At 44.7% G+C, this 10,285-nt stretch overlaps 1 pseudogene; it reads left to right on the forward strand.

Moving 5' to 3' along the window:
* Positions 1 to 7,582: 7,582 nt before the first annotated feature.
* On the forward strand, positions 7,583 to 8,574 carry LOC129509057 (60S ribosomal protein L9-like; annotated as a pseudogene).
* The last annotated feature ends 1,711 nt before the right edge of the window (positions 8,575 to 10,285 follow it).

The raw sequence follows: 10,285 nt of genomic DNA on the forward strand, positions 1-10,285 counted from the left end.
GCCTCCTTCCTACTGTGTCTTCACATGGCCTGTGTGGTCTGTGTGGTCCGGGGCCAGTCTGAGTGCTGTGTCCTGACCTCCCAAGTATGCCGGCCAGGGTGGACCAGGATGTACCCCCAACAACTCCATTTTTGCTTAATCCCCTATCTTTAAGGGCCTTATGTCCAGACAGTCACATTCTGAGGTACTGGGGGTTATGGCTTCAACCTGTGAACATGGGAAGCTGGTGCTAGTGCCTGCTCAGCTCCTTCCCTCAAGCTTTCCAATCTGATGTCTTTCTTCCAGAGAGAGAGAGAGAGAGAGAGAGAGAGAGAGACCAGAGACTCTGGGCATGTAGCTCAATGGAGCCACCTCCACACAGAAACATGAGGAGCAGGGAGCCAAGGTTCCATATCACACCCCACACCCACTCCACAGGTGCTCACATTACTATTGTTTTCTGGAATAAAGAGCTATTCTCCATTTCTGTAGAGATCAAACTTGTCAGAGCACTTGCATGTCCATGAAAAAAAGCATAGACAGAAAGGTAGGGGAGTTTCTAGGAATCACCTCATCCCCCTCCCTCCTTTACCCGTGAAGGAGGCCAGGTCCAGAAGGTCAAGAGGCCAGCCTGGGGCCACTCGACCAATTAGTGGCCACCTCTACCAGATGTCACAGTTCATTTGATGTCAAGTGTCCCCAAGACAAAATTCTCTTCCCTCCCTATGCCCTCTTCTGGGAAGGGTCCATCCCAAAGGTCAGCACAACTGTTTGAAAACATTCTGAGAGGGGCAGCTAACTGCTCAGAAGGGGCCACGTCCCCAGTCCACCGAGGACCCGCCGTGGACCGGCCACTGGGCTGAGTCCTGCACACGTTGTGGCTGAAGAGCCTGAAGACTGAACACAGTCATTTCTCCAGCAGTGGGTGAAGAGGGAACCTTCACACGATAGAGCTGTCAGCTTGGCCCTGATCAGGGCCTCTGCTGGGCTCGTTTGCTGGCACTTCTCCTCATCCTCCAGAGATCTTTCAGGGTCATCTTGGGCACTTTCCTCTCCTTTATCCTCATATTAAATTAGTTTCCTAGTCCTCTCATATCTCTTTCTTTTCCATCTCTGTTGCCACATCCCAGCCCAGGCCCTTATCGCTTTGTGCTGGCCTGGACTCATGTGTCAGGCAGGGTTGGGCCTGGAGACCCTGAAGGCAGCTAAAAGGCTATCTCAGAGATCAGCCTGCAGGACGCCCTTGTTTTTTATCTCCCCTCCTGCTCCGTGGCTTATGTCTTCCTTCTTATCGGTCCCCCTCACATGGACCTCCTGCCTCCTCCTTCCACCGGCTCCCAGCTCCCCACTCAGCCAGTGCCCACCTGCCTACCCCTGCCCCCACCCCCTACTTCAGGTTTCAATTAACTAGCTGCCCATAGAAATATTTCAGCAAATTTATTCTCCCTGAAATAGAAGTGACCCATAACAAGACTTAATGAGATCATCCCCCAAGGAATTTAATAAGGGACAATCACTTCAGCCTGTCACATGGGTGTGTCAGCTGTGGCTGGGGGAGAACTTGGGGGAGGGGAGGCTGAGCATGGACATGCCACCTCTGGGGCCCCTGTGACAGGCAGTGGGAGTGTGGGAAACAAGGGGACATGATGGATTGGCCTGGTGGTGGGAGAACACAGAAGCACACCCTCACCTACTTCAGAGCTTTGCCAAGAGCTCACAGGAAACCTGACGCCCTCCCTGACTCAGCTCCCTGTGCATCCCCCAGGGTCAGTTCCTGAGGTCATCAGCCCAAGAGCTTTAAGTGTCTGGGGATGAAAAGTGTGAGAGGGGATCTTTTGCCCCTTCCTAACCTGACAGAGACAAGGGAGGGTGCCCAGCATGGTAAAGCTTCCCTTCCAGAGCAGGGAAAGGAGAATGCTTGTTTTTCCTGCTTCTGAAAGATGATCGCTCCTGCAGCCAGGAGCAATGCCAGCTGTGGTCAGTGTCTGGTCTGGCAGCCAGGTCATCAGGGACTCAGGGTGAGTCCTCAGCTGCCTGCATTTTTTTCTGCTTGTGCACCAGAAGCCTCAATGGCACACATCCTTGGCATCCACGGCCTTTCCCCCTCATCTGCTCACCCACTAAGAAAACCACTCTCCTTCCTCCAATCACCAAAGCACCTGGCATCTGCCCCATACATAGAATCTCTGAAGCTAGAACTGTAAAGACTCCTAGGTGTGACCAACCACTTCCCTAATTTGCAGATCAACAACTGGAGGTTAAGGGATGTCTACAATGTCCTGATTCTCTATATTGCATGACCAATTACCATAATCTAGTGGATTAAAACAATACACACTTATTAGCTCAGTTTCCATGTGTTAGAATTCTGGGTTTGGCTTATCTGGGTCCACCACTTCCCAGTTTTACTATGCTGGAATCCAGCTATCAGTTAGGGCTGCTATCTCATCAGAGTCTCAAGTGGGGAAAGATCCGTTTCCAGGCCTCCTCAGGCTATTGGCAGAACTCCTTCATTGGCAGAATTTATCTTCTCATAGTTGCAGGACTGAGGTCCTGGTCTCTTGCTGGTGGTCAGCTGGATGCTCTCCATGACTAAAAGCTGCCCATAGTTCCCTGCCACATGGCCCTCTCAAGAGACCCTCTCACAGCATGGCAGCTTCTTCAAAACCAATATCTGAGAGTCTCTGACCTCAGGGAAGGTCTAGTCCCTCTTCTTCTTTTTTTTATATTGATTGATTAATTGATTTGAGAGGTGGGGAAGGGGCCGGGAAGAGAATCTCAAGCAGACTCCCCACTGAGTGTGGCATGGGGCTGGATCTCAGGACCTTGAGATTATGACTTAAGCCAAAACCAAGTCAGATGCTCAACCAATTGAGCCACCCAAATACCCCAAACAAGTCCCTCTTTTAAAGGCTTTTATCTGATTAACTCAGGCTCACTCAGGATAATTTCCCCTTTGATTAAATAAAAAATCAACTGATTTGAGATTTTAATTTTCTTGAAATCTCTTCATCTTTGCCATATTCTATTAATTAGAAGCAAGTCACAGGTCCTGCCCACACTCAAAGGGAGGGGATTATACAGGGCATGTATAATGCAGAAGACATGAAATCCTCGGGCCACCCTAGGGTCTGTCCACCATATCTAATGTCACATCGCTAGATAATAGGAGAGTAAGATATAGAACCTAGATTTCATATAGAAACAGGTCCTAGGGGTGAGGTCTTAATGTTCGATTTTAGGTCCTAATGTTCGATTTTAGAGAGACAATCAGGTGCTTACATCATAGACTCACAACTTACTCAGTAGAGTCTGGGACAACACCCTGTGATCAAACATTGTAGATTTCTGTAGTGGAATGCATGAGTACTCACACCAAGTGGTACGCATAGACTCAAATTGCTGGCATCGTGGTTCAGGTGAGGTTTTGCTGCCAAATGAATTCAGGTCAGATTAGTTGTGCCAAATGAATTATGAAAGACCTTTGGGTTTTTAGAGCTTCAGAAATTCTAGAAAGGGATTGTGGACATATAATAACCAACACTCATCAAGTTCTTGCCCCATGCAAGAACTTGGGCTAAGTGTTGCGTAGTCTCACAGCCCTGTGGAAAAAAACCATTTTTGAGACACTAACCATTTTCCTCCCTTTTCCCTCTTCTCATTCAGGCGGGCTGTGCAATAACTGATGTGGGTGTGGAAGGAGGCTGGGTAGGAAAGAGCCTAAAAGTCTCTGTTGCTTATGTGTTCCCAATACTACTCAAACCCCAGATTGGGATGGGGGTGTGGGGCTCTGATAAAGCATGTCAGACAGTGAAAAACAAAACAAAACAAAAAACTGGAAATAGGTTCTTTACCCTCGGCTAGGAAAGAGAAGGGCTGGGGCTTCTGGAAGCACCACCTTCACTGGGAGGACCCCAAGGGCCAGGGCTGCATGCTGCATCTGGAGAAGTGACTATCTTGAGCAGCCTCTTGTGTACTTCTGGAATGGAGAGAAGGGACATCCTAACTGGACCCTCTTTGCCTTGGGGCTGTCCTTACAGCATTCTCATAATGTTGGGCAAGTGAGGGCCCTCCCTGTAGCCAGAACAAGTCTGTTTTACCCCTGCTGATATGGGGCTGCTTCTTGAATAGATACTGCTCAATAAATGTATACTAACTCTCTTCAGTGAGGACTTGAAAGGAGGTGGGTGTGTGGGTGCCCTAGGCTCCCCACTGTGGGGGTTGCTATGCAGTTAACTTCTTCTAAAGTGTTTGGTTTGGGACACCCTTTTACCTACTGCATTATGGTCCATGTCAGTTTCTATGACATCATCCTCTGCTCAAGGGACCAGAGCCTCATGATAAATTGGTGCAATCCCCAGGCCTGAAGTGGTTTGGGTGTACTGGGCCATATCCCTGTTAGAGAGAATCTCACCACGTGGATTAACTCTGGCCCTTGAACCCAGGGGATAGCCTCTCAAGGAATGGGCTTGTCCTCTTTCTTCCCCTGTGAAGTATTTTTTAAATGTGACTGCCCTCTGGTGGCTAAAATTACACATGTAAATGTCCCATGCCTTCAAATACAATCCAGATCAGTGTTTAGATGTCACGGCAATGAGAATTTGCTGGGCCAAGTCACTGGGTTTGTTTGGGGTTTGGGTGGGAGAGTGGGAAGTTACTCCTCTTTCTGCATTTGTTGGCACAAAAGCCAGATCTCAGGCACTGAATTGGATCTGGATCATTTTGGCTTTAAGCTTCCTAAGGGCTGGAACCACTTCTGTTCTGGCCCAGTGTTCTGTCTGAGTACCTACCAAAGGGTCTGGCAGGCAGTAAGTGCCCAGAAATACTCACTGAATGAAGGGATCAGCTGCAGGCATGACTCAAAGAGAGAAAACACCACCTCATTCACTTTTCTCTTATTTTGATGCCTCTTCAACAGATGCTCCATAGATGCTAAAAAGGCATTTGAGAAAAATTCACTACATTTTATTTTTATTTAATTTTTAATTTTTTAAAGTAGGCTCCAAAAAAAATTTAAAAAAAAATAAAAAAAATAAAGTAGGCTCCACACCCAACACAGGGTATGAACTCCCAACCCATGAGACCAAAAGTCAGACACTCTACTGATGGAGCCACCCAGGCCCCACTACTACTTATTTTTTTAAAAACTTAATAAAATCAGGATAGGGGGACTTCTTTGACATGATGAATAAATAAGTTGGAACTAAGGCTTCAAGGTGCAATCCCTTTGGTGGAAGAATTTCTACTCAACTCAGGAACATAACAAGCTGTTCCTTTTGGAAGATTGTATGTTCCAAAGGTGGCCTCAAGGATATCTTTATCCCACGTGCTTTTCTTAGAATGTAATACTAACAATTCAACCACTGTGTGGGGAGTCTGTGTTTCTTTCTTGCCCTTGACTCTGTGGGTGGTCTTTCGGGAATCTGCTTGGATAGATATAGTACAGTGTCACTGATGCTTTGTGACTTTTAAGGTTAGGTCATAACAATGCAATACACTTCTGCCTTGCTCTGTTGAGATGTTCACTCTTAAAAGGTAGCTACCATGTTGGGAAAGGAGCCCAAACTAGCCATCATGGAGTAATCACCCAGAGAAGGCATGTGTCAATGTGTCGGCTGGAGGCTGACAGCCTGAGACCCCAGCCAACAGCCAGCAAAAACTATCAGCTATGTTGAGTGAAGACATCCATGATTCCACCCCTCAGCTAGGGAATCATCCCAGCCCTTAAATCTCCCCAATTTAAGGCACCAGATAATAAGAAGCAAGGATACGTCATGCCCACTGTACCCTGTCCAGATTCCCCATCTATAGAATCCGTGGTTGTTTCATGCCAGTTTGGGGGTAGTTTGTTACACAGCAATGACTAAAACACTTACTGTTACCATCACCACTTGATGTTACCATAACATGAGAGTACCTCCTAAGGAAAGAAATGAGAAGGATCAAAATTGACAAGGGGGAAGTAAATGTATCATTATTTGCTGTGAAATAATTACATGATAAGAAAAGCCAAGAAAACCAACTGAAAAAGTATTAGAACAATAAGATAATTCAGTAAGGGGCTGGGTTCAAAATGAAATTTATTTCCACTTTTTACTTACATTAATGACTAATCAAAATTGTGACTCCCAATGTCAACATTTCCATAACATTGGAATCAATTATCTTCTAGAGACACCATCAAGGGAAAATACACACTGGTGGCCAGGTTAGCAAATAAAAATACCAGTTAAATATGAATTTCAGATAAACAACCAAAAAAGACCCCTGTCATACCCTGCCTCATACATTTTTCTGAGAAATCCATTTTATCCCAAACAGATATTATTGCTCAGAGAGCAAGTATAGACACCTTTCTTCTGGAATTTCTTCCTTGGGCAATGACTTTATTAGATGAACCAAGGGTTTAGAACTTTTCCCACAAAGTTTGCATCTACTTGGTGTTGAACTAAATGAGTATATTGGTACCTCTGTCCCATGTGAATGATAAAAGAAGATAGATGAATGGCAATGTTTGCACTTTTAAAAAAATTTATTTATTTTTTCAAGTAAGCTCTACACGAAAAGTGGGGCTTGAACTCACAACCCCAAGATCAAGAGTCTCATTGCTCTACAATGCTCTAGCCAGGTACCCCTACAATGTTTGCACTTTATATGTCCACAGTGTGGCAGAGGTCTGTAAGCCAGTTACAAACATGTGTCCAATCAATTATCAGGTTTGTGAGATGATATTTGCTTCCTATAAAAAGGATGTGAACTGAAGTATACATTTCAGACCAGATGGGGTGGTACAGAGAAATCTACATTAAAGTATAAAAGTGGACCTAAGTGGGTGGATTAATCCTTTTGCTGAGAACAACTGGAAAGGCTAGAAAAATGAAAATGAAAATTCTGCTTGAAGGCCTCAGAGATCTGCCTAAACAGCCAGCACTCAAGAAGCCAAGATTCCAGTAAGAAGGGAAACTCTAACAGCTGAGTATTATAGAGGCCAAAAGGAGGCCCCCCCCAAGATGGGCCATTTTGGCATAAAAACTATTCTGAGTTAAGAAGCAATCAAAACCCAGCAAATTCAGGAAAAGCTCTGAACTCCCCCCAACAACTGCCTAAAATAATTCATAGAGGACCTGCTCCAGGAAGAGAGCCAACGCCATCAAGTATAGTATGACATGACCTAGGTATGGTGGGCAGGGAGGAACCTAGGAAGGCTTGTTGGATCAAACACTTCTCCATATGCCATTGTTTTCCAGTGGCCTGCCAAACATTCATTTACCAAACATTTATTCTTTTTCATTGTCTTGTAAATTACATTCCATCCCCCCCCCCCCCTTTTTAAGACTTTATTCATGACAGACACACAGAGGCAGAGATACAGGCAGAGGGAGAAGCAGGCTCCCTGCCTGGAGCCTGAAGCGGGATGTGGGATTCGATCCCCGGACCCCAGGATCATGACCTGAGCCAAAGAAAGACATTCAACCACTGAACCACTCAGGTGCCCCTACATTCCTTCCCTTTGAAGTCCCAGGCCTCTGCCCCTTTTCCTTGGTCCAAACTGACATATATACCCCATTTTGCCTGTTTTAGGAATTTCCATGTCTGTGTGGATTCCATATATGCAGGAAAATTTTACTTTCTCCTGTTCATCTGTCTCATATCACTTTGATTCTTAGTCTGGCTGATTTTTCCTGTCCTGAAGGGGACAGGAAATTCTTACTACCTGACCATATCTTTCCCCTTTGAGAAATGTGCTGAATCATAAATGGCGTGGGAGAGGAATGCCGAAAAGTGGGACAGTAATGCAACAGAAGTGTCTCACAAGATCCTTTTTAACGCATTTGCTACGAGGGTGAAGACAGTTCTCAGCAATCAGACTGCTGACGTTCCAGAAAATGTCCATATCGCTCTGAAGGGATGCACTGTTATTGTGAAGGGCCCCAGAGGAACCCTGTGGAGGACTTCCAACTGCATCAATGTAGATTTCAGTCTCCTTGGAAAGAAAAAGAAGAGGCCCTGAGCTGACAAATGGCAGAGATATAGAAAGGAACTGGCTACTGTTCATACTCTCTGTTGTCACAGAACATGACGGAGGGTGTTACATTGGGCGTATGTTACCAGATGTGGTCTGTGTATGCTCACTTCCCTATCAGTGTTATTATTCAGGAGAATGTTCTCTTATGGAAACCCAAAATTTCTTGGGAGAAAAATACACCCATGGGGTGCAGATGAGGCCTGGCATCATTGTTCAGTATCTTGAGCCCAGAAAGGTGAGTTAATTCTTTTATATATTTTATTTATTTATTTATTCATGAGAGGCAGAGACACAGGCAAAGGGAAAAGCAGGCTCCCTGAGGGGAGCCTGATGTGGAACTTGATCCCAGTACCCCAGGATCACAACCTGAGTTGAAGGCAGATGCTCAATCACTGAGCCACCCTGGTGTCCCAAGGTGAGTTAATTCTTGAAGGAAACAATATTGAGCTTGTACTGAATTCAGCTGTTTTGATTCATTAAGCCACAACAGTTAAAACCAAGGATATCAGAGAATTTCTGGATGTATCTATATTTCTGAAAAAGGAACAGTTTAGCAGGCTGATGAATAAGAGCTAAGTTTCTCAGCTACAGAAACAGCAAGATACCAGATGATTCCTCAGACTTATTTGTGATATTTTAAAGATACAATAAAAGCTGTGTCTTGATTTGGGGCAGTGGGAGGAGGAAGTGTCTAACAGGAGTAGACTCACAAGATTAGTAATCTGGAAGATAGGTGGGTAAAAATATTCAGGCTCGAGAGAGAAAAAAGACACTAAAAATTGAAAGAGAAAAGGATGGAGAATACAGAAAAGAATGTAAGAAACATACAAGATACAGTGAGGAAGTCTAATGTGTGGGTAATTGGGAATACCAGAAAGGAAAGAGAGAATAAAGCAGAAGCAATATTCGAAGACATAATGGCTGAATGTTCTCAAATAGATAAAAAAAAACTATCCAGACACTAACATAAGAAGTTCTATAAAACTTAAGAGAAGTTCAAAGAAAAATACACCTGGAATATAATGGGATTGCTGAAAACCAAAGAGAAAAATATTAAAAAGCAGCCACAGAAAAAAGGCACGTTACTTTCAAATGAATAATGTTAAGATAATAGGTGACTTCTTGGCAGAAATGATGTGTGGATAGACTCTTGTAGTGGCCCCTGTATGATCCACCCTTGAGGATGGACAGTGGTTTTCTTTTAATTAAGGGAATAAGGCAAAGGTGATGAGAAGTACATAATTTCATGAATATGTAAATGATGAGATTACACAATTATGCTATATAAGATCATGGCAGGGCGCCTGGATGGCTCAGTTGGTTGAGCATCCAACTGTCAATTTTGGCTCAGGTCATGATTTCCAGTTGCATTGGCCTCCTTGTTCAATGAGGAGTCTACTTGAGATTCTCTCTCTCCCTCTCCCTTTGCCCCTTCCTGACGTACATATGTGCATGCATGCTTTCTCTCTGTGTCAAATAAATAAATAAATCTTTTTTTAAAAAATAGAAAAAAGATTATGGCATCTGTCTACTCCCATTTCCTGGAGTCTCACCTCCCTTGCTGGCTTCCAGAAGTAAGTGGCCATACTGGAGCAGCTCACTTGGCAAGGGACCTTGGGTAGCTAGCCACACAGAACTGAAGGCAGCCTCAGCTGATAGTTAGCAAGAAACTGAAGCCCTGGGATGCCTGGATGGCTCAGTCGGTTGAGCAACTCCCTGTTGGTTTTGGCTCAGGTCATGATCTCATGGTTCATGGGGTCGAGCCCTGCAATGGGCTCCACACTCAGCACAGAGTCTGCTTGAAGATTTTCTCCCTCTGCCCCTCCTCCCACTCACGCTGGTTCGTGCACTCTCTTCGTGCACTTTTATTTATTCATGAGAGACACAGAGAGAGAAAGAGGCAGAGACACACAGAGAGAGAAGCAGGCTCTATGCAGGGAGCTTGATACAGGACTCAATCCTGGGACTCCAGGACCACAACCTGGGCTGAAGGCAGGCGCTCAACTGCTGAGCCACCCAGGTGTCCCAATAAATAAATCTTTTTTTTTTTAAAAAAAGCATATGCGCTTATAAACCTAGAGACAGAGAGACACATAACTCTAGAATATGAAGCAAACATTAAGAAGAGTTACTGAAGAAATCCAAATAGAGGGAGTCCAACATCTCAAATTGGAAGAGAAAGAAAACGGAACTTTGTTAGAAAGAAAAGTGACAGAAAAAAAAATGGCAAAGCTGAATAAAAAGAAAAGAAATCTAATCTCTGTCAATCTGATTTCCACA

Source organism: Nyctereutes procyonoides, unplaced genomic scaffold (genome assembly GCF_905146905.1).
Source record: "Nyctereutes procyonoides isolate TBG_1078 unplaced genomic scaffold, NYPRO_anot_genome, whole genome shotgun sequence".
Taxonomy (NCBI): domain Eukaryota; kingdom Metazoa; phylum Chordata; class Mammalia; order Carnivora; family Canidae; genus Nyctereutes; species Nyctereutes procyonoides.